The sequence below is a fragment of the Scyliorhinus canicula genome, chromosome 14 (assembly GCF_902713615.1).
Source record: "Scyliorhinus canicula chromosome 14, sScyCan1.1, whole genome shotgun sequence".
In the NCBI taxonomy this organism is placed as follows: Eukaryota; Metazoa; Chordata; class Chondrichthyes; order Carcharhiniformes; family Scyliorhinidae; genus Scyliorhinus; species Scyliorhinus canicula.
This window is the reverse complement of record NC_052159.1, coordinates 98915677-98940968: the sequence shown is the minus strand read 5'-3', so window position 1 is coordinate 98940968 and position 25292 is coordinate 98915677. Positions and strand designations below refer to the sequence as shown.

General features: G+C 48.9%; 1 protein-coding gene across 2 annotated transcripts in view; it reads right to left on the bottom strand.

Annotated features, from left to right (window-relative positions):
• cep126 (centrosomal protein 126) overlaps positions 1 to 25292 on the bottom strand; it is a 216556-nt gene that overhangs the window by 171008 nt on the left and 20256 nt on the right. The window lies entirely within an intron of this gene.

Here is a 25292-nt window from a genome sequence, read left to right as displayed (position 1 = left end):
GCAAAATATCATCCAAGATAGTCAGTTCAGACTGTATGCTCTGGAATTGTGGACAATGACCTTTTAGCCATTCATGTTGTAAATGAAGTATAACTTTGGTCAAAGCAGCATCTTTCTGCGTTTCTGTACGAATTTGTTGAAGCTTTGAATCAGAGGCTGGAAATAACTCTATGAAAGATGAGAATCAATGTCATTGATTGATTCCTCTTGAAGAATATCAGTGTTGATGGATCTGGACAGAGTGTCAGCTATGACTAAATCTTTACCTAAAGTCTATATAAGATTAAAATCATATCTCTGTAATTTCATCATAAATCATTGTAATCTTGATGTCATATCATTTAAATTCTTTTCAATTATGTGGATAAGTGGACGATGGTTTGTTTCTGCGGTACAGCTGGGTAAGTCATAAACATAATCGTGGAACTTGGTAATTCCAGTCACAAGTCCAAGACACTCCTTTTCAATCTGGGTGTACCTACACTCAGTTGCAGTCATGGATCTGGATGCGTAGGCGATGGTTCTTATTGAAATGGTCTTGTTGAAGTAGAACTGCACCTATGCCATTCTGACTAGCATCAGGTGGGCCTGGTAGGGTCAAAGAAGGACAAGCTGAGATACCACCCAGCTTGATACCATTGGCTGTAATATTGTCACTTAAGAATTTCAAAGAAGAGGCGGCAAACATACATTTAGCTTGGTTCAGCTGTAGACCGTACTTGTGTATTCTCTTAAACACTTCTTTAAGACAACTCATGTCTTCTTCTGGAGTTGTAGACCAGATGATTATGTCATCTACATAAAAACGAACACCTTCAATGTTCTCTGTCATTTGTTCCATTACACAATGAAATATTACTGATGCAGAAATAATTCCGAAGGGCATTCTGTTGAAACAATACCTGCCGAAAGGTGTGTTGAAGCTACAGAGGAGCTTGTTGGAATCTTCAAGCTGCATTTGCCAAAAACGTTGTGAGGCATCGGGTTTGGTAAAAATTCTGGCATTGGCCATTTCTGGCATTAGTGTCTCCCTATTTAGGGGGTCTGTGAGGGGTCCCCCTAATTAAGGGGCCTCGGGGACCTCTATTTAGGGGGTCTCTGGGAGGGCCTCCCTAATTAGGGGGCCTCTGGGGTCTCTCTCTATCTAAGGGGTCTCTGGAGGCAGTCTCCTTATCAAAGGGTCCCTATGGGTTTTTTCCTGATTTAGGGGTCCCCCTATCCAAGTAGTCAGGCAAGGTGAGGGGGAGCTCAGTCTAGGAGGGGAAGGAGTCAGACCGGAGGGGGAGTGGGACTGGAGGGGAAGAGGGGGGCAGTCCAGGAGGGGAGGAACAGTCAGGGCTGGAGTTCGGACCAGGTCGCATCGGGACAGTTGGTCAGGCCAGGCGTACTATGAGGGAGGCGGGGTCAGGCCATGGGTGGGGGAAAGGTTCGGGGCGGGCCAGGGGCGAGGTCAGCTTGGGGAGAGCTCGGGGCTGGTGTGGTGGGTCCCTTGCAGGGTTATGTATGAGGGGTGTGTCCCATCCGAGGTTGGGTTTGGTTTTTTAAATAGTTACCCTGGAGTTAGAAGTGATTTTTTTCCCTCTAAGTCTTTCAGAATAACTATCAGTATAAAACTGGCAGAAACATCCAAAGGTAGCGATTTATATCACTTCTGTTGGATGGTTCCCAACTTAGCGCAATTGTCTAGAGGAAGTTAGCACTTCCGAGCAATTGCCAGGTAAACCCTAATATGGAACCTCCTGGAGGGATTCCCCAGCGCATCATTGGGGTACCCCTAAATGAGATAATGGGGAACCACAAAGTTATGTGCTATGGTGAAACGCACTCTGTCTAAATGCGTATAGTATTCACATGGTAGATGATTTGATGGCATAAATAAAGGTAAATTATTTAATTGTCATTGCAGAGACATAGTTGCACGGTGACCAGGATTGGGAACTAAATATTCAATGCTTTTCAACTTGTAGGAAGGATGGGTGGAGGAAAAAAGGAGATGGTGTAGTGGTTTTAATAATGGACAAGATCAATACATTAGTGAGAGAAGACCTCACATCGAAAGCTCAAGATGTAGAATCAGTTTGGATTGAGCTAAGAAATAGCAAGTGGAATTGGGGGGTGCTGTTTACAGGCCACCAACCTGTCGTGGTATTGGTGGGCATGGTAAAAATCAGGAAATTAGAGCTGCATGCATCTTGAGTAATACAATAATAATGGACATCTTCACTTTGCATATAGACTAGGTAAACATAAGTACATGCAAGGCTTAGGGAGAACATTGGTTAGCATTAATTGGACCGCCTCAAGCTCTCCTACTTGTGACTGAACTACAAATGAGGCAGATTTGAAAAACACAACCTGGCATCAGCATAAATTCATGTAAAAAATCTCTTTTAAAATGAGTTACATGAAAAAAATGCAACAAAAGCTGGATATGTATGCAACATGATCACATAAGCAGCATGTTAGTGTATGCATAATCCAAATTTAAAAGGACATAAAATTCTTCTCGAAAGATTGACTTGTTAATTTTTGGCATTTTAATTTATTTTTGATATTCTCCTGACATAACTGCAACTTTCCTGGATCATTACCCCTGCAATTTCCTGTCTGTAATAAACACATTTCGGAACCAAGAAGGAAAGAGAAAGAATAGATGCAAAGTAAATGCCACACCTAACAACAAAGAACTAAGCAAACAAAAAGTAACATATGATCAACAATAATCAAGTAATAATGGTGTCATTAACTCCGAAAGAACTCAAGAAAGTAAATATCAACTGAAGTTAAAGACTGATCGAGTTCCTGTAATCAGTGCATCAATGCAAAAGACTGTAGAAAAATAAACATAAGTTAGGTCAAACAGGAAATTAGTTTCCAAGATCTTTAATGTTGGTTTAAAAATCAAGATCCCCAGAGCCAGCCCCACTCACAAAGGTGGCCATGCCCCGATCAACATGACTCTGGTGTGTTTCTGTTGATTGCTCTTCAAAGTGATTTTTTTTTCTAAAAGCACAAAGCACGTGTGTAGGCACATTTTTAAAAAAGTGTTTACATCTTAAAAAACCTTTGGTTTACTAAGAAACTGACAAACAAAGATTGGATTAAAGGGGTAAAGAGATAAAAAGGAAATTGAAATTCAAAGATTTAAAATTTTGCATTTTTAAATCTCCCAAAAATGAAATTCTAAAGGAATAAAACTTCACAAATCCAATAGATTGTTTTCAGCATCACAGAGGTTAATTTGCGCTAACTAACACAAAAGAGTACTCATATGAAATGCTAACGTTCGACAGTGGTCTAGTTTATAGCTACCGAGAAAATATAGCAACGTCATGCCATTCAATGCATTTCAATGGTGAGGAAGGCAGCAAGGTGGCATTTTCGCAAGGGGAATGGCAGAGTTGCACACCTAGAACAAGAATTTTAAGACTTCCATGTTTAACCACATATCTGTTCATACCCAAAGTTCGTGGAGCATAATGACAAGTGCCATTAGGCTTGATATTATTTTGACAGAAAATTAGGAGCCAATGTCAAAAACTCTGTTACTACAACACATATTCTCTGTTTGTTATTTGCTTGTATAGTTTTGTCCTTTACGATTTCTGGATCAAATACTTGCCCAGACATGTCTTATTATTAATCACTCAACATTTGTATCACAAACATTATATCATGCATTATCGTTCCTGTGCCTTTACTGTAAATGCTGAAATTCATTTACACAAGTGTCTATCACTTAAGTACAGTACAAATCTTTGATAACAATAAAACTTGAAGAACTAGCAATGAAATAGTGACTGAGCATTTTTAGATTAAAATTAGCATCACGTGTATTGATTTCAGTGTTCCAGTTTTAAAGCTACCTGATCCAAACCCACTATCTAAACTTCATGGGTTGGATTCGCCGATTTGGAGATGATGTCCCTACGCCGGCGTGGGAACGGTGGGGGAACTGACGCAAAACGGCCACCGACTTCCCGTTTTGCTGGGGGCTCGCATGCTGGCAGCATAGATCACTCGGCTCTAGCTACCAGTACGGCCTGGAGAATTGCCGGGTCCATGGCCGCGCATGCGCATGGCGGCAGTCTGCAGCAGCCGCGCCGTGATTCATGGCGGATGCCGCTCGCGGAATCGGCCCACGGAATAATCCCCCCTTTCCGCCAGCTCACGCACCCCGGACCACCCCACCACAGTGCCCCCAGCCCCGAATATGTCCACCCCTGCCCGTGGTTCGGCCCCCCTCCGACTGTGGAAGCTCTGGACTGAGTCTGCAGCCGCCACGCTGAGTTCCTGATGGGTGAGACCACACGTGTCTCACGCCGTCGGGAACTCGGCCGGTCGGGGACGGAGCATCGCGGGGCGGGCCTCGGCCACCTAATAGAGGCCATGGATATGGCATGTGGCCTACTCTGCGAGTACATCGCTTTTTAGGGGGCGGAGCATCACAAAAGTGGCACCGCCCCCGATTTCGTCGTCATCGGGGATTCTTCGCCCCGTCGCCGAACGCGATTTTGGGGTTGGGGATCAGAGAATCCAGCCCCATATTTATTTATTTTAAAAAGATTTTTACTGAAGTTTTACATTTTAACAAATAACGCAACAAAGCCACAAGAATTATACAAGAAATAGAAACAGAAATAGGTCGTTCTGCTCCTTGAGCCTGCTCTGCCATTCATTAGCACCATGGCTGATCATTGATCTGATATTCCTCATACATAGAAACATACACAGAAAATAAAAGAAGGCCATTCAGCCCCTCGAGCCTGCTCTGCCATTCATTAGCATCGTGGCTGATCATCAAGTTCAATACCCTGATCCCGCCTTCCACCCACATCCCTTGATTCCTTTAGCCCAAGAGTAATATCTATTTCCTTCTTGAAATTGCACAACAGTTTGGCCTCAACTACTCTCTGTGGTAATGAATTCCACAGATTTACCATTCCCTGGGTGAAGAAATTAATCCTCACCTCAGTCCTAAATGATTTACCCCTGATCCTCAAACAAGACCTCTGGTTCTGGGCTCCCCCATCATCGGGAACATTTTTTTCTGAATCTACCCTGTCTAATCCTGTTAGAATTTTATAAGCTTCTGTCAGATTAATGCTCACTCTTCTAAACTCCAATGTATATAATCCTAACTGTTTTAGTCTCTCCTCACATGACAGTCCCACCATCCCAGGAAAATGCTTGGAACACTTTGCTGCACTTGCTCCATAGCAAGAACATTCTTCCTCAGATAAGAACACCAAAACTGCACACAATACTTCAATTGTGGCCTCACCAGTGTGGCCTTGTCGAAAGCCTGCTGAAAGTCTAAATAAATCATATGCACCGGAGTCCACTTTCCTGCTCTTTCCCCGTAGAGTTTAATTCCCTTACTGATCAAAAATCTATCTCAGCCTTAAATATACACAAGGGCTTTGCCCCCATAGCTCTCTATGGCAAGGAGTTACAAAGACTCACAACCTCTGAGAGAAGAAATTCCTTCTCATCTCAGTCTTAAATTGGCACCCCTGATCCAGGATTACTTTCTTTTCTTTACTTCGTACAATGGTTGACTGACTAAATCAGGTTGCTAAATCTATAAAATGCAAAATAAATATATTGTTAGCTTTATCCCAGATCTTAAGGTCCATGGCCACAATGTCGTTAAAATCCCTGGCCAAAGGTATGGTTATTATTGGTCGTGATGGTGTCCTTCTGTATTTCCTACAAACCTCACTGTGATCACTAACTTGTTCTATCAGCTTAGTATAGTCCTGATCCCTTACCCCTGCATCCTTAATAAACTTTTTAGCCTCCGAGGGGACGGATTGCCTCTGCAGCTTTAATACAAGGTTTTTATCAGCTAAAGTCCCATTTCCAGCTGCCGATAAAACATCCTTAACAACTGCACCCAAAATATTATTTGTCTGTAATGGAATACAATAGTGTCCCGACTGTGTAAATTGTAAGTCCACCGTCTTTCCAAAATCTGTTGCCTTATCCTGTTCCAGATCCAGTTTTGTGTGTGCTTTCTTCATCGATGGTCTGCTCAGAAGCAAAGGTACCTCACTTGATACAACATCCGTGTTAATGAAATGATTCACTCCGGCAATATTTCAAGGAATCACCACTCTCTTCAGCGACTTCAGAGTATTATCATCCCCAAACCTGAAACCTGCGGAACTTTCAAATTCCTTAACCTTGTTACGATTTTCAGCATTCAAAGAGTCCGGGTAACATTTTAACCAGTCAATTCCACACACAGTAGATGTGCAGCCACTGTGCAATACAGAACAGTTGAAGGATTCTGCAACCAACACCCTCATTACCGTAGTAAAACTGCTTGTTAATAGGACAATGCCTTCTTTCTGGTCACTATCATTTTCCTCTTCCAACTCTTCCATGTCATGTGTAGCTTCAAACATGCTATTTTAACGTGTTGGACAGTTGAAAGCATAATGGTATTGAGAGTCACACCAAAAACATCGATTTATCATACCCCAGACATTTCTGGGGGATTCTCCATGTCCCTCCTCCTATTATAGGTTTTAAATGGGTTTCTGTCCTCATAATTTCCGGGTCCCAATCTCACCATCCTGTCAGTAATGTATCTTCCATAGTCTGCTTTATCGCTGACTGACCTATTTGTGACATAAGAGTCATAGGAATTGAATGTTTCCCCAGGAACTTCTTTCTGATCGAATAAGGTATCATAATCCGCAAACTTAACTCCTGTCAAAACCAGGAGCCTATCCATATTGGTCACTCGAGCACAGTCCAGTAACTTAAATGCCAACACAGATTGTGGAAATTCCAGGCGGTGTTTGTGCAGCCTTCTGTATAGCCTGCTCAATTCCATTGTATAGTCCTCAATAGAGATATCCTCTGTTTTCCGGAAGCTAACAAGTTCAGACCAGGCTTCACACGCACTTAACAAGTCATCCTTTTGATCAATCTTAGCCATAAAATGTAATAGAGTCTCCAGGCCTTCTTCTGAGTCTAATTGTTCCAATTCCAGTTCAGAAGACACTTTGGATTTCACTCTCATAAGATAGAGAAAGAGCCAATACCAGCCTCCCCGGACAGGCGCCGGAATGTGGCGACTAGGGGCTTTTCACAGTAACTTCATTGAAGCCTACTCGTGACAATAAGCGATTTTCATTTCATTTCATTTCATTTTGTTTCCTCTTTCCCAAGGCAGTTACCTTAGTCCACATAACAACTACACTTCTCCATTCGTTGTACAATCCCCTTTCAGAAAATAATGGTGGATAGTCATATCCGGCCATCTTTATCCTCGGTTCAGCCATATATATGTATTTTTTTCCTTCTCACCCACTCCTTAGTTGATGTAGAATTTTTTTTTTCTTCTGGAAAAGTTGTATCTTTCAACTCTTTACATTTGCACAGCAACCATCCTCTGCTACTACTGTTAGCCTCTGGCTGCTGTTGAGTAAAGAGTCAAGAGCTCTGCTCCTTTTCCCAAACACCTTTATTTTTCCTTGAATACACTCTGCGCCAAACTCTATCATCACATCACATGCACAAAGGCCACCTGTAGCCTCTTTCCATATCAGTGTCAATTATTGGATCAATGTGACATCTACTTGGAATGTTTCTTAACCCATTCCTTAACAGCTGTACGACTTGTGGGTGCTGACCCCGGCACGGATGCAGGTCGCGGTCGTGCCAGAGGGCCAGGCACGATGACAGAGGTAGGGGCCAGCCCAGGACCTGTACTTTTCATTTGCATGAATGCGCAGGGGAGGAGGACAACGAGGAGGAGGAGGACAACGAGGACGAGGGTGACTGCCTGCAGCTGCATTGCATGGCAGCTCCCCCCAACAACTGACTCCCATTAAGGTAACAATACAGGTGAATGGGCACCTGCTCGAAAGGGAGTTGGACACCAGTGCAGGGTCTCCATGGTACGACAGAAGACCTTTGACTGCATTAAGTAGGGAATTCAGAGACTTCCTTTGACAGACACACAGGCCAGGTTGGCCACCTAAATAGCGGAACCATTTGACATTGCTGGGACTATGATAACTCCTGTTGCTTACGGACAACAGATGGTGCTCCTCCCACTCATCGTGGTACGAGACCACTGGTCCAGGCTATTACGTCGGGACTGGTTGCGCCATTTGTGGCTGCAATGGCAGCGCAGCTTTCAAATGGGTTCTGGTGGTTTGGCTGAGGTGTTAGGAAGGTGCCCAGTTTGGGGAAGATGAAAGGGGTCATAGCATGCATTCAAGTTAGCCCGGAGGCCCGCCATGATATTTCCGGGCGCACCCAGTTCCTTACGCCTTGCTAGTGGAAGGAGTGGAAATGGAGCTCACTCATCTGGAGACCCTGGGTATTATAATGCCTGTCCGTTTTGCCGATTGGGCAGCGCCTGTTGTACCAGTATTGAAGCCAGACAATACAGTCTGCTTGTGCGATGACTACAAATCAACAGTAAACACGGCTTCCCAACTTGACCGATACCCTGCTGAATGGCATGCACCTTTTCCATGACAGGGTGCAAAGCTTTGCGGTCCACCTGATAATCGAGGTAGATCATTTCCTTCGTCTGAAAAACGATAAACGGACTCCAACTTCCGGAAAGCACTTCAACACAGCCACCAGATTGTCCAAATGCTCTTGTTCCAAAGTTTATGTAATCAAGACCTCGTCTAAATAAACAGTGACACGTGGCAACCAAATATTAGCAGGATATTCTCCATTGTTCTCAGAGGGAGGGCGAGGGTAGTGGCACGGGAAATGGACTGCACACTGTTGCGGGCCCTGTCAACAACTGTAGGTGGGAAATCACGGTTGAGGAAGAAGGAACACATTTTCGAAGCATCATTTTGGAAAGTGGCATCATCGGAACAAATGCGATGGAGGTGAAGGTGTTGAGAGACAGGGATGGAGTCCTTACAGGGTGTAAGGTGCAAAGAGCTGTAGTCCGGATAGCTGTGGGAGTCAGTAGGCTTGTAGTGGATATTAGTAGATAGTCTATTGCTAGAAATGGAGACAGAAAGATCAAGGAAGGGAAGGGAAGGGAAGGGAAGTGTCTGAGATGGACCAGGTGAAAGTGATGGAGGGATGGAAACTGGAAGCGAAATTGATGAATTTTTCCAGGTCCGGATGAGAGCATGAAGCAGCATCAAAATAGTCATCAATGTATCGGTAAAGGAGTTGTGGGCGGGGGCCCGGATAGGCCTGGAACAAGGAATGTTCCACATACCCCATAATAAGGTAAGCGTAGCTAGGACCCATGCCGGTACTCATTGCTACACCTTTGATTTGGAGAAAGTGGGATGGATTAAAGGTGCTGTGTAAATATTAGTGTAGATAAACTTAAGGTTCGTTTGACTCACAAACTCGCGTTGGACTCTTCGTGGACCTCACAAAAAAAAATGTTGTTTCAGGGAACCTACTTTTATTTGTAAAGGACCTTCAAGAGGTTGAATCAATTGTAAAGAGATCAATTATAATTTATGGATAATAAGAAATTCTGGTCCATGTGACTTGGCGATCCTTGACCTGGGAGTAGTACCAGCAGGAAAAAAGTTAAAATACATGTGGCAAAACAAGCAAGAACAGAAAGACCAATAGAGGAACTGAGAGTTGAGAAGATTCCGGAAGGAAATACACCATTGTATGTAAGACTGCAAGGGTAAAAACCTGTTAATGTGGACCCTGCTGCATGCAGAGAATTGGCTAATTATTACAATCCCAGACCAGGCCCCAACAGTTGCTAGGGCACCAGACTGAAACCTCAACATTTTATTTAATTTGTAAAACTTTGAGGAAAGGATACAAAGCTCCAGGTGTGATTCCACGCACAAATAGGGATATTTCTTAAAACAAACCTTATTACTAACACAGTATCATTAACTTCAACCTCAAAGATAATAGCTCATAATTGCCAGTTAAACAATTCTTAACAATAACAGGAATACTAAATCCTAATTCCCATCTTTTATCTCCACTCAAACAAAATCCATCTCAGGTCAAAATCCACTTTTAAATACAGTTAACCAACCCAGGAATCTTTACTGTAAAGAGATGTCTTGGAGAAACCACTTTGAGAAAGAGATTCTTCAGGAAGCCAACTTGCAGAGTCTTGCCTGTGTCAACCGCTGTTTAGCCTGCCAGCCTTTTCAGAAACTGCTATTATGTTCAGAGGCAAAATCTTTTAATTGCACTACTTTGAGGAAAGCAACTGGTCTGCACACAGTCATATCTTTAACTCAACTGTCTCTCCAGATACTACTATCTGCTCACAGACAGATCTAAACTGAACCCAGCCCTTGGATCCTCCCATTAACCACATCATCTAACTAAAACTAAACATAATGGGCTGGATTCTCTGCCGCCTGCCACCGGTAGCAGCGTTCCTGATGTGGCGGAGCGTCCAATGTTGGGCAATAAACAGAATTGGTGCCCTGACAGCTCTCATTAGAAAGCAGTTTCTTTGATGTGGTCCAAAAGCTGTCAACCATAACCAGATGTTCATAAACATTGCAGTTAGTTTCACAGCTAACAACTTGAAATCCACTCAAGTGCGAAGGTTATGAATTAACAATCCAAGCAGCTATGTGTAGGTGGAAGCTGTCAATCACAGCCTAGTAAAATCAATTTCACATAGAAATGAATGAAAGGCTTGCACGTCAAAAATCTGAGAGGGTTTAAACCCAGCTGACTGGTTTTCTCTTTCCAGGAATTGACAGGTGCTGCTTCCTCTGCCTGAGCCAGCAGATGTATTGCCCAGGTGAATGTTAAAGCATTGACTTTTTGTCACTGTCTGTGCTTGGATTGTACTTTCGCATTGAAATAGGGGTCTCTATTATTGGGGGTTTCCAGGCAGGAATCTCTCTTCCGGGGACTACCAAGCAAGTGTTTCTCTTATGGTGAGTTTCTGGTGGGGGTCTCTATAATGGGTCAGTGGGGTTTCTGATGGGGTCTCTGTAACAAGGGGGTTTCTGGTGGGGTCTCTCTTAAGGGTCATTCTCTGGTGGGAGGTATCTAATTGGAGGGTTCCTGGTGAGAGGTTCTGTTCGGTGGGGGCTGGTGGCGTATCAGGTCACTCTCATAATGTATGGGGTGACCCAGTAATGTCTGTGGTTGAGGCGGGTGGGGTGGGGGGGGGGGGGGGGGGGGGGGGGGGGGTGACCTCGCTATCGAGCCGCCGATTCAAAATGACGGCCGGATAGTGGGATTCGAAAGGGAATGCCCCTCAATTCCCGCCACGCATAAATCTGCATGGCAAAGGATAAGGATTTGCCGCTGGATTTATGCATCTAGCACGAGCTGGGCAATTCATCTCCAGCAGGATACCATAGTTTCCCAAATGGAGAATAAGACCATAAGACATAGGAACAGAATTAGGCCATTCGGCCCATTGAGTCTGTTCCACCATTTAATCATGGCTGATATGTGTCTCACCCCCATTCTCCTGCCTTCTACCCATAACCCCTGATCCCTTTATTAATCAAGAACCTATCTATCTCTGTCTTAAAGACACTCAGTAACTTGGCCTCCACAGCCTTCTGCGGCAAAGAGTTCCACAGATTCACCACCCTCTGGTTGAAGAAATTCCTCCTCCCCTGTTTTAGTCTCCCTTTAGTCTGAGGTTGTGGCCTCGGGTTCTAGTTTCTCCTATTAGTGGAAACATCCTCTCTATGTTCGCTCTATCTAGGCCTCTCAGTATTCTGTAAGTTTCGATGAGATTCCCCTCATCCTTCGAAACTCAATGGGTACAGACCCAGAGTCCCCAACTGCTCCTCATATGACAAGCCCTTCATTCCAGGGGTCATTCTTGTGAACCTCCTCTGGACCTTTTCTTTTTTTTATAAATGTTTTTATTCAGTTTTCATATTTTATATTGAACAAATTACAAATTGTTAGGAGAGAAAAAAAAAACAAACACGCAAAAATTAACATACATATTTACAGGTAAGCATCTTCGTAGTAGTAACTGCGCCCCCCCCCCCCCCAACATGTTTATTTAGTTTGGTTTTGGGCCTTAGCTAGCCATCGAACCCCCGTAACGAACCTGTAGCCCCCCCCCCTCCCGCTACCTTCCCCCGACTATTCTTCCTCTTGTACATTGGCCACAAATAGGTCCCGGAACAGTTGCATGAATGGCTCCCACGTTCTGTGGAAGCCGTCGTCCGACCCTCGGATGGCAAATTTGATTTTCTCCATTTGGAGAGATTCCGAGAGGTCGGACAGCCAGTCCGCAGCTCTGGGCGGTGCTGCTGACCGCCAGCCAAACAGGATTCTACGGCGGGCGATCAGGGAGGCAAAGGCAAGGGCGTTCGCCCTCCTCCCCAGGAATAGATCTGGCTGTTCTGAAACCCCGAAGACCGCCACTATCGGGCATGGCTCCACCCTCACTCCCACCACTTTGGACATAACCTCGAAGAAGGCTGTCCAGTACTCCACGAGTCTGGGGCAAGACCAGAACATGTGGGCGTGGTTGGCCGGGCCTCTTTGGCACCGTTCACATCTGTCTTCCACCTCCGGGAAGAACCTACTCATACGGGTTCTTGTTAAGTGGGCTCTATGTACCACTTTTAGTTGCGTCAGGCTGAGCCTTGCGCACGTGGAGGTGGAGTTGACCCTATGCAGTGCTTCGCTCCAGAGTCCCCACCCTATCTCCATCCCCAGGTCGTCCTCCCATTTCCTCCTTGTTGCGTCCAGTACGGTGTCGTCCCTATCTACCAGTCGGTCATACATGTCACAACAGTTCCCTTTCTCTAGGATACTTGCGTCCAGTAGGTCTTCCAGTAGTGTCTGTCGTGGCGGTTGTGGGTACGTCCTTGTCTCCTTTCGTAGGAAGTTTTTGAGCTGCAGGTACCGTAGCTCGTTCCCCCCAGCTAGCTGAAATTTCTCTGTCAGTTCGTCCAGTGTTGCGATCCTGTCGTCCGTGTATAGGTCCCTGACTGTCAGTGTCCCCCCGTCCTGCCTCCACCTTTGAAGGTGGCGTCAGTCAGTGCTGGTGTGAACCTATGGTTGTTGCAGATGGGAGCCCTGTTCAACATTTTGGTCAGGCCAAGTTGCTGCCGCAGTTGGTTCCAGGATTGGAGGGTGGCTGTCACCACTGGGCTGCTGGAGTGTTTTTTGGGTGGGGATGGGAGTGCTGCCGTGGCGAGGGCCCGGAGGGAGGTTCCCATGCAGGAGGCCTCCTCCGCACGCACCCACTCAGCTTCTGGCTCCTGGATCCATCCCCTTACTCGCTCGGCTGTTGCTGCCCAGTGGTAGAATTGTAGATTCGGGAGGGCTAACCCTCCCCTGGTTTTTGTTTTTTGTAAGACCTTCTTTGGGATCCTAGCATTTTTACCCCCCCATACGAACGCCATGATGAGTTTGTCCAGCGCTTTGAAAAAGGCCTTGGGGATGTAGATCGGAATGGATCTAAACAGGAAGAGGAACCTGGGCAGTACGTTCATTTTGATCGTCTGAACTCTCCCCGCGAGGGAGAGCGGGAGTGTGTTCCATCTTTGCAGGTCCTTTTTAACTTCCTCCGTCAGGCTGGTGAGGTTCCATTTGTGGATCCCTTTCCAGTCATGGGCTATTTGGATCCCCAGGTAGCGGAATTTATGTCGGGCTTGTTTGAACGGCAGCCCCTTTAGTGCTGCCCCCCCCCCCCCCCCCCCCCTTGCGGGTGCACTGGGAAGATCTCACTTTTGCTCATGTTGAGTTTGTAGCCCGAGAAGGCTCCAAACTCTTTCAGGAACGCGATGATTCCGTCCATGCTGCTTTGTGGGTCCGAGATATAGAGGAGCAGATCATCCGCATAGAGTGAGACTCTGTGCTCTCTACCTCCCCTTCGGATCCCCCTCCAATTTTTTGCTGCCCTGAGCGCGATTGCTAGTGCGAACAGCAGCGGGGACAGTGGGCATCCTTGTCTGGTGCCCCTGTGCAGCTGGAAGTATTGGGAGTTGGTATTGTTGGTCTGTACACTCGCCATGGGAGCGTTGTACAGGAGCTTTACCCAAGCGGTGAACCCTGTTCCAAGCCCGAACCGCTCCAGTACCTCTATGAGGTATTTCCACTCGACTCTGTCGAAGGCCTTTTCTGCGTCCAGGGAGACGATCACCTCTTGTGTTCTCTCCCCGGAGGGGGTCATTATCACGTTCAGCAGGCGCCTGATGTTCGCGGTAAGCTGTCTACCTTTGACAAAGCCTGTCTGGTCCTCTGTGACCACCTCGGGTACACAGTCTTCTAGCCTTTTGGCTAGGATTTTGGCCAGTATCTTGGCGTCTGCATTCAGCAGAGATATGGGTCTGTATGACCCACATTCCGTTGGGTCTTGTCTTTCTTAGGTATCAGCGAGATTGAGGCCTGTGCTAACGTGGGTGGCAACGTGCCCCTAGCTAGCGAGTCTGTGAACATCTCCTGCAGGTGCGGGGCCAGCGCTGTCGCAAATTTTTTGTAGAAGTCCGCCGGGAATCCGTCCGGTCCCGGCGCCTTCCCCGCCTGCATGGAGCTAATGCTCTCCATGATCTCTCCCAGTGCTAGTGGTGCTTCCAGATCCCGTTTTCTGCCCTCTCCCACAACTGGTATGTCCAGTCCGTCAAGAAACTGGTTCATCCCAGCCTTCCCCGTTGGGGGCTCTGAGGTGTACAGCTCTTGGTAGAAGGCCTTGAAGGTTTTGTTAATCCTCTCTGGTTCTGTTTCCAACGTGCCTCTGGTATCTCTGATTTGCGCAATTTCTCTGCTGGCTGCCTGCTTTCTCAGCTGGTGGGCCAACAGGCGGCTGGCTTTGTCTCCGTGTTCGTATAGGGCCCCGCGTGCCTGGCGGAGTTGGTGTACTGCTTTCCTGGTGGAGAGCAGGTCAAAGTTCCTTTGTAATTCTTTTCTCTCCGCCAGGAGTTCTACAGTCGGGGCCTCGGAGTATTTATGGTCTACCTCCAGTATGGAGTCGACCAGCTTCTGCCTAGCCACCCTTTCCTCCCTATCTCTTTGCGCTTTGTAGGCTATGATTTCCCCTCTTAGTACGGCCTTAAGCGCTTCCCAGAACGTGGAGGGTGAGACCTCCCCGTTTTGGTTGATCTCAGTGTACTCCGCTATGGCCTGCGCTATCCTTTCGCTGAAGGCCTTGTCAGCTAGTAAGGCACCGTCCAACCTCCATTTGGGGCGCTGGGCCCTTCCCGTCTCTAGCCGCACATCCATGTAGTGTGGAGCGTGGTCTGATATCACAATTGCGGAGTATTCCACCTTGTCTATCTCTGGAAGCACCGTTTTCCCCACCACAAAGAAGTCAATTCTGGTGTACACGTTGTGTACGGGGAGAAGAAAGAGAATTCTTTCTCCCCCGGGTGGGCGAATCTCCAGGGGTCTACTGCTCCCATCTGCTCCATATAGTGACTGAGTTCCCTTGCCATGTTTGAGGTTTTCCCCGTTCTGGGGTTTGATCTGTCCGTCGTTGGGTCCTGTACACAGTTGAAGTCCCCCCCCATGATTAGTCGGTGCGTCGCTATGTCCGGGATTTCTGCCATGGTCTTTTGGATGAAGCTCGTGTCGTCCCAGTTGGGCGCGTACACGTTAACTAGAACTACCGGCGCCCCATCCAGGGCCCCGCTGACCATGACATACCGTCCCCCTGGGTCCGTAACCGTCTTTGTCGCCCTAAACATTGTCCTCTTGTCAATCAGGATCGCCACCCCCCCTGGCCCTTGCCCCATAACAGGAATGATAGGTTTGTCCCACCCAGCCCTTTCTTACCCGCAGTTGGTCCTGCTCCCTCAAGTGCGTCTCTTGGAGGAAGACTATGTCGGCCCTCATGTTTCTAAGGTGGGTGAGGACTCTAGATCTCTTCACTGGGCCGTTAAGTCCCCTTACGTTCCAGGTGACTATTCTGGTGGGGGGCTTCTGCCCCCTTGCTCCTGTGGGGTTAACCATATTTGTCCGGTGGACGCGCCCCTACCCTCTGGGGTTTCCCTTTGTTAGGGGGCCGTCCAGGATGTCCACTATCACTGCTCTCCCCATGCGGTCGGGTCCCTGCGCTCCGGGGTTCCCCCTTGTCCCGGGGACACCCGCCATGGCCGTCCACTGTGTGTCCGCCACGCGGGTAGTCCCCTGCACTCCGGGGGGCCCCTTCACCCACAGACCGTACTGGGTGGGTGCTTGCAGCAGTTCCCTGTTTCGAGCCCTTGTCTGTGGCACTTTGTGGCCCTATTCCCTTTCTGGCCTCTTTTGTCCCTTCGTCCCTGCATTTCCCCTCCCTGGTCCCTCGCCCCCCGAGTGCCCCCCCCCCCCGCTCTATCCCTTTCGGGGATACCCCTGTATACCCCTCCATTGCCCCTCTCTCCCCCATTCCTGTCCCCATTTGCTCTCCCACCTTTGATGGGTGATCCCCCCCCTCCCCTGCCTGGCGCCTTCCCCCCTGTTGGGGGTGCGCTGCGGCCCTGCTCTGTTGTGCGCCCCCTTCGTTAGCTTTCCTGCTAGCACGGTGGCTCCCCTCTCGGAGGTTGCTGTCCCGCTTCCCCTCTCCCCTCTCCAGTACTCCCGTTCCCTCGTGCCGGGGCCTGGCCTCCCACCTGGGGCGGGCCCTTGGGCGTTGGGTTGTTTTTCGTTCTGGGTGTTCCTGCCAGGGGGGAGGGGGCTGGCTTTGCCTCGCCCCTCCCCACCCCCCCGTCGGCATGACGTATCTCCTTGCCCTGGGCCCCTCGTCCCTACTTCCCATGGCGTTTTTCCAGCCCGTGCTCCTCGACGAATCTATTCGCCTCGGCAGGGGCTGTAAAGAAATATTCCTTGTGTTGGTATGTGACCCAGAGTTTTGCTGGGTACAGCATACCAAAACGTACTTTGTTCTTATAGAGAGCTGCTTTCGCTCTGTTGAACTCCGCCCGTCTCTTAGCTATGTCCGCTCCAAAATCCTCGTAGACTCGGATGGCGTGCCCGTCCCAATTGCAGGCTCTATTCTCCTTGGCCCAGCGCAGGATTGTCTCCCTATCCCGGTACCGGTGCAGTCTGGCTATAACTGCTCTCGGTTTTTCCCCTTCCTTGGGCTTCGGGCGCAGTGACCGATGAGCTCTGTCCATTTCCGGTGGGGTGGGAAAAGTTTCCCCGCCCCACTAAGGAGCCCAGCATCGCAGCCACGAATGTTGTGGGATTTCTACCCTCTATCCCCTCTGGCAGGCCCACTATCTTAATATTTTGCCTTCTCGAGCTGATCTCCTGGTCGTCTACCCTGCCCTTCAGGCTCCCCTGTGTTGCACTCAGTTTCACCATTCCCCTCTCCAGGGATATGACCCGGTCGCTCGCGTCAGTCGCTGCCTTCTCCAGCTCTTTAATGGTTGCCCCCTGGGCTTCCAGTATCTTCCCTTGGGCATCCACTTTCTTCTCCAATCTGGTCAGAACCTGCTGCACCCCTGACATGGCCCTGGTCACTGCTGCCTGTGCTGCGGCCTCTGCGTCTGCTTTTAACTCTGCCTTGATTGCCTGCAGCTGCTCCCTCACCACCTCGGCAAAGGCTTCCTTCCAATTCACGCCCCCCTCTAACCCCAGGGGAGAGGTTGCCCGCCCGTCCAGCTCTTCTGGATGCGGCGAAACATCCTTCCCGCCGCTTCGCGTGTTGACTCGTTCGCCCGAGCTGGCTTTCCCTTTGCCCCGTCTACTTCCGGTGCCCCCTTTCTCTTGGCTCCCTTCTGGCATTTTTTTCTCCCCCTTCCCCTTCATCTTTTCTTCTCTCCTTGTTCTTCTTTCCCCCTTTTCCGCACCCTATTTTTATTTTATTTATTATTATATATCTATATATATATATATATATATTTTTTTTTTTAAATTTATTTCCCCCCTTCTCTGGACCTTTTCTAAGGCCAGCACATCCTTCCTTTAGATATGGTTCACAAAACTGCTCACAATACTCCAAATGGGGTCTGAGCAGACCCTTATACAGCCTCAGAAGTACATCCCTGCCCTTGTATTCTAGCCCTCTCTACATGAATGCCAATATCGCATTTGCTTTCCGAACTGCTGACTGAACCTGAACGTTACACTTAAGGGAATCCTGAGCTAAGGCCCCTAAGTCCCTTTGTGATTCTGATTTTCAAAGCATTTCCCCATTTAGAAAATAGTCTATGCCTCTATTCTTCCTACCAAAGTGCATAACCTCACACTTTTCCACATTGTATTCCATCTGCTATTCCTTTTCCCACTCTCCTAGCCTGTCTAGGTCCTTCTGCAGCCTGCCAACTTCCTCTAGATCAGTGCATCTCAAACTATCTGATGTGGCGGACCGGCAGTCTTTTTTTTCAATGTGCCAGGGACCAGTGAGCGAAACAAGCCAAGCCAGGATTACTGTCTCTTTCTTTTCTGGAAACACTCCAAGTACCGGCAGACGATGGCTTGCGTACCGGCACCGGTACGCGTACCACACTTTGAGAAGCACTGCTCTAGATCATCTACAAAATTTTTTTTTTTGTAAATAATTTTTATTGCAATTTTTTTACAGAAAATATAACAACAAAGTGAAAAGCAACAATAAAACACCTTAATAACTGTAACACCCCAAGACCGTATCAACACCTGTATCACAGCCCCCCCCCCCCCCGCCCCCACAAACCCAGTAAACAACCAGAGAACTCAAAAATAAATTAAATTAAAATTAAATAAGCAAACAGTCAATTTCCCCCTTCCCCTTCCCCTTCTTTCCCCCCTCCTTTCCCCCTTCCCCCCTCCTTTCCCCTCCTCCCCCTCCTTTCCCCCCTGCCCCCTTCACCCCTCCTTTCCCCCTACCAGCACCCCCCTCCTTTCCCCCTCCCCCTCCTTTCCCCCCTTTCCCCTCTCCTTTCCCCACTTCCCCCTCCTTCCCCCCTCCTTTCCCCCCTTCCCCCTCCTTTCCCTTCCCCCCTTCCCTCTCCTTTACCCCTTCCCCCCCTTCCTTTCCCCCTGTCCCCCTCCTTCCCCCCCTTTCCCCCTTCCTTTCCCCCTTCCCTTCCCTTCCCCCTTCCCTTCCCTTCCCCCCTTCCTTCCTTCCCTTTACCCCCTTCCCTTCCCCCTTCCCTTTCCCCCTTCCCTTTCTCCCCCTTCCCTTTCTCCCCCTTCCCTTTCCCCTTCCCTTCCCCCCTTTCCCTTTCTCCCCCCTTCCCTTTCCCCCCTTCCCTTTTCCCCCCCCTTCCCTTCCCCCCTTCCCTTTCCCTTCCCCCCTTCCCTTTCCCTTTCCCTTCCCCCCTTCCCTTTCCCTTCCCCCCCCTTCCCTTTCCCTTTCCCTTCCCCCCCCTTCCCTTTCCCTTTCCCTTCCCCCCCCTTCCCTTTCCCTTTCCCTTCCCCCCCCTTCCCTTTCCCTTCCCCCCCCTTCCCTTTCCCTTTCCCTTCCCCCCCTTCCCCCCCCCCCCGGGTTGCTGCTGCTGCTGACCCAGTACCCTATCGCTGAGCCAGAAAGTCGAGGAAAGGTTGCCACCGCCTAAAGAACCCTTGTACCGATCCTCTCAGGGCAAATTTGACCTTCTCCAGTTTGATAAATCCCGGCATGTCATTGGTCCAGGTCTCCACGCTTGGGGGTCTCACATCCTTCCACTGGAGCAAGATCCTCCGCCGGGCTACTAGGGACGCAAAGGCCAGCACACCGGCCTCTTTCGCCTCCTGCACTCCCGGCTCCACCCCAACCCCAAAAATCGCGAGTCCCGAGCCTGGCTTGACCCTGGATCCTACCACCCTCGACACCGTCCTCGCCACCCCCTTCCAGAACTCCTCCAGTGCCGGGCATGCCCAGAACATATGGGCATGGTTCGCTGGACTCCCCGAACACCTGACACACCTGTCTTTGCCCCCAAAGAACCTATTCATCCTAGACCCGGACATGTGGGCCCGGTGCAGCACCATGAATGGATGAGGCTAAGCCGTGCACATGAGGAGGAAGAGTTAACCCTCTCCAGGGCATCAGTCCATGTCTTCGATCTGTTCCCCCAGTTCCCCTTCCCTCACACTTTTCCGCATTAAACTCCATCTGCCACCTCTCAGCCCAGCTCTGCAGCTTATCTATGTCCCTCTGTATCCTATAACATCCTTCAGCACTATCCACAACTCCACCGACCTTCGTGTCATCTGCAAATTTACTAACCCATCCTTCTACACCCTCTTCCAGGTCATTTATAAAAATGACAAACAGCAGTGGCCCCAAAACAGATCCTTGCGGTACACCACTAGTAACTGAACTCCAGGATGAACATTTGCCATCAACCACCACCCTCTGTCTTCTTTCAGCTAGCCAATTACTGATCCAAACCGCTAAATCACCTTCAATTCCATACTTCCTTATTTTCTGCAATAGCCTACCGTGGGGAACCTTATCAAACGCCTTACTGAAATCCATATACACCACATCAACAGCTTTACCCTGATCCACCTGTTTGGTCACCTTCTCAAAAAACTCAATAAGGTTTGTGAGACATGACCTACCCTTCACAAAACCGTGTTGAGTATCGCTAATCAACTTGTTCTTTTCAAGATGATTATAAACCCTATCTCTTATAACCTTTTCCAACATTTTACCCACAACCGAAGTAAGGCTCACAGGTCTATAATTACCAGGGTTGTCTCTACTCCCCTTCTTGAACAAGGGGACAACATTTGCTATCCTCCAGTCTTCCGGCACTATTCCTGTCGACAAAGACGACATAAATATCAAGGACAAAGGCTCTGCAATCTCCTCCCTGGCTTCCCAGAGAATCCTAGGATAAATCCCATCTGGCCCAGGGGACTTATCTATTTTGACATTTTCTAAAATTGCTAACACCTCCTCCTTTTGAACCTCAATTCCATCTAGCCTGGTCGACTGAACCTGAGTGTTCTCCTCGACAACATTGTCTTTCTCCAGTGTAAACACTGACGAAAAATATCCATTTAATGCTGCCCCTATCTCCTCTGATTCCACACACAACTTTCCACTACTATCCTTGATTGGCCCTAATCTTACTCGAGTCATTCTTTTGTTCCTGATATACCTATAGAAAGCCTTAGGGTTTTCCTTGATCCTATCCGCCAACGACTTTTCGTGTCCTCTCCTCGCTCTTCTTAACTCTCCCTTTAGGTCCTTCCTGGCTAACTTGTAACTCTCAAGTGCCCTAACTGAGCCTTCATGTCTCATCCTAACATAAGCCTTCTTCTTCCTCTTGACAAGTGCTTCAACTTCCTTAGTAAACCACGGCTCCCTTGCTCGACAACTTCCTCCCTGCCTGACAGGTACATACTTATCAAGGACACGCAGTAGCTGTTCCTTGAAAAAGCTCCACATTTCGATTGTACCCATCCCCTGCAGTTTCCTTCCCCATCCTATACCTCCTAAATCTTGCCGAATAGCATCATAATTGCCTTTCCCCCAGCTATAATTCTTGCCTTGCGGTATATACCTATCCCTGCCCATTGCTAAAGTAAACATAACCGAGTTGTGATCACTATCACCAAAGTGCTCACCTACATCTAAATCTAACACCTGGCCGGGTTCATTACCCAGTACCAAATCCAATGTGGCCTCGCCCCTTGTTGGTCTGTCTACATACTGTGTCAGAAAACCCACCTGCACACACTGCACAAAAACTGACCCATCTATAGTACTCGAACTATAGTATTTCCAGTCAATATTTGGAAAGTTAAAGTCCCCCATAACAACTACCCTGTTACTCTCGCTCCTGTCAAGAATCATCTTTGCAATCCTTTCCTCGTCCAGTCCAGCTCCTCCAAGCGGTCTTGCCACTTTTTGTGAAGTGCCTCGTGCAGCTCCACCTTCCCCACGAGGACCACGGCCTCCTCCTCCCGCTCAGCGGCCTGCCGCTGCAACTCCTGAACGGCCACGCCCTGGGCTGTCTGGGTCTCAAGCAGCTTGTTGGTAGTCGCATTCAGGGAGTCCAGCAACTCAGCCTTCAGCTCCGCAAAACAGCGCAGAAGAGCAGCTTGCTGCTCCTGCGCCCACTTCCACCAGTCCTCGGGTGTTCCGCCGGCCGCCATTTTGTCCTCCTTCCCCCGCTTTTCCTGGGGAGCTGCTGCTGCCTTTTCCTTTGCCCTACTCCGAGTAAGCACCATAAATTTCGGGGAATGCTCCTCCAGACACCTTCCCCCACCGGGAATCGTCGAAACAGCGCCGTTTGGGGCCCTAAAATAGGCCCAAAAGTCCTTTAATAGCGGGAGCTGCCGAACGTGCGGCTTAGCTCCGCATCACCGCAACCGGACTCATCTACAAAATTAGCAACAATGCCTCAGTTCCTTTTTCCAGATCATTAATGTATATCGTGAATAGCTGTGGTCCCAACACCGACCCCTGTTGTACACCACGAGTCACCAGCTGCCATCCTGAATAAGACCCCTTTATCCCCAATGTCTCAAATTCTATCTCAAATTTTGTCTCAAATTATGGGGCGATTCTCCGGCTGCATTGCGCTCGGGCAAGAGCAGAACATGGCCTGAGAATTCCAGGTGAGCCTTCGCGCGAGCCTCCTGTAAGCCTCCGCACCTTGCGGGATTCACCCAAGTCCTGCGAGGCATGCCATTTGGAACGCCATCCAAAATGGGCGGGACCAAACAGCGCTCCTGGAAGTAGGTCTGAAACCTACTTAAGACCTACCTACCCGGGATATGCCGGCCTCCCTCGATTCACAAACGTGGACCAGACGGAACGGCACCCGGTGGGGGGGGCTCCCGGGCCATCGGAAATCCCTGGATGGTCAGGATCAATGCAGAATGGCCCACTGGCCCTGCTCCTGGAACATGGCACTTTGGTACTGCCACTCTGGCACTGCCGGGATAGCGAGATGGCACTGCCAAATTGGCTGGAGCACTGCCTGGGTGCCAGTGCAAGGGTTCTCCGGTGCCAGGGTGGCACTGCCAAGGGTCAGGGCCTGAGGGGGGGCCATTCCCTGAAAGGTGGGTGAGGGGATGTTTAAAGGGTGGGGTTACGCAGGGCAAGGGTGCCCCGGTGCCAGGGTGGCACTGCCAAGGGTCAGGGCCCGAGGGGGGCCATTCCCTGAAAGGAGGGTGGAGGGGATGTTTAAAGGGTGGGGTTGCACAGGGCTAGTAAGTAGGGGCCTCCAAGAGGTTGTGGGGATGATGTGTGGGGGTCCAGGAAGGGAGGGGATGCTGCAAGGGTGCTTGAGGGGGGGTCTGGAGAGGGCGTCCTCCAGGGACCCCATGGTGGGGTGTCCTCACTTGGGGGGTGTGGGTTGGTGCCCATGTGTGTGGGGGGTGATATTGCCCATGGGTGGGGGTGTGGGGGACCCACAAGCTCACTTAAAGATGGGGGCGCCCTTTCAAAATGGCGAACCCCATCTCTGTGTTCAGCTTTCCAGTTTGGGCTAAACTGGTGAGAAACTCTCCAGTGTCCAAAAGTGACTAAATGTCATTGAATAGCAGTGGGGAACTCGCCGACAGGGTCGGCGGAAAACTCCTTGAAAAACCCGCCACAAATGAACTTAGAAATGTTTTGGGAGAATTGCATCCTATGTCTCAAATACCCTGGGAGGGAATCTCTGTCTCGCCAGACCCGGTTTCTGGTGCGGCATGTCCCCGCTGGCAGCGGGATCTTCCATCCCGGCAGCCGGCCAATGGGGTTTCCCATTGTAGCCATCCCCATGCCATCGGGAAATCCATGGGCGTTGGGGCGCTGCCAGAGAAGTGGAGGATCCCGCCATGGAGAATCCCACTACTAATGTCTCCAATTATCTACTCCCAAGGGAACCTTCTTCATATGAACAAAATTTCATTAGCCCAAACTCCGCAAATGCGGAGAATCGTAAATGCTGCCGTGGGACAGGCCGTGACCCACGGCAGGCTTCACGCCCACTTCCGGGGCCGATTCTCCCCCCCGGGCGGGGCTAGGAGCGCGGCCCCGTGCGTCACGGCGGCGCGGCCTTGACGACGGTCGTCAAGGCCGCACGTCAAGCCGTGGTACTGCCGTGCCAATCGGGCCAGCCAGATGCCCCAAACGGCATCTGGCGCCCGTTTCACGACAGCAGCGAGCAGGTGTGTTTGCTGCCGTGTTGAAACGGGCGTGAAGGCCCAGCCGCTCGGCCCAGGAGAATCGGCGCTCGCCGTAAAAAATGACGAGCGGCGATTCGTGGCGTGGGTCGGGCGTTGGGGGGGAGAATAGCGGGAGGGCGTGAAAAATGTCGGGAGGCCCTCCCGCTATTCTCCCACCCGGCATGGGGGGCGGAGAATCGTGCCCCCTGTCTTTAAAACAAGGACTTTTTAAAATGTTCACTGCAACAGCCACCCACACACTAACTCCGGTTTTTAACCCTTACTGGACCAAATGTGTATAATACAATGGGCTGGATTCTCCAATTGTGAAGCTGTGTCCTCAGATCAGATTGGGAATGGTGGCGGTTTACGCCTGAAAATTTGGTGCAAAACGGTCACCCATCCCCTGTGTAGCTGAGGGTTAGCATGCCGTCAGGGTAGAGCACCTGGCTCTAGCTGCTGATATGGCCCGGGGAATTACCAGGTCCGTGGCCACGCACATGCACAGCGGCGGTCTGCAGCGGCCACGCTAGTCGGGGCGGAGCATCGGGGACGGGCCTCAGGCATCTCTGCATGTACGCCGCTTTGGAGGGGGCAGAGCATCGCGAACGGGGCCATTCATGTTTAATTTGTGTTGATTCTGATTCCTGTTAAAATAAAGTACAAAAAGTGAAATCCTGTCCAGTAATTTCTACATCTGGGGTGAGGTCATTTGATGAATGCGATTGTTTTGATTTATTGATCCCCAAAGGGATTGTAATATTACTATATTTTTGTGTTATGTAAGCCACTGATTAATTTCCAAATTTAATAGTAAAAAATAGTTGCAGTGATCGAGAGAACACTGATGTTTATTCGTAGGCTTCATCTCATGCTGAAATAATAACTAGATCGGACAAAATGTTATCACCCACTATTACATCTCATAAAAAGATTGCAAAACAAGCAATTTGGTTTATTAGGACACTTCATAGGAATACTTGCCTAATTTCCAAATGCCTACTCATAGTATAAAGAACATTCAGCATCTTGAAAGCCACATCATGTTGGAACATTCAATGTTACCTTACTTCATAGTTAGGTGTCCAAGATTTGGATTTTTTTTTGTCAACCAGTTTCATTCAGTTCAACCCACACACTCAAAAGACTGAATAACTTTAGGTTACGAGAAAGTACTGCACACTTGTGGTAAATCTATTACTTAAGATCTTATAATTGCACTGAAGTTTTATCAAACTGCTTAAACAGTTTCACCATTAGGTAATAAGGAACATTAGATTGCACATTTGTTCTGTCATTTTTCAATCTCAATCATCCCATTAGGGAGCTGCTTCAAAAGTACTCAAGAGATATTA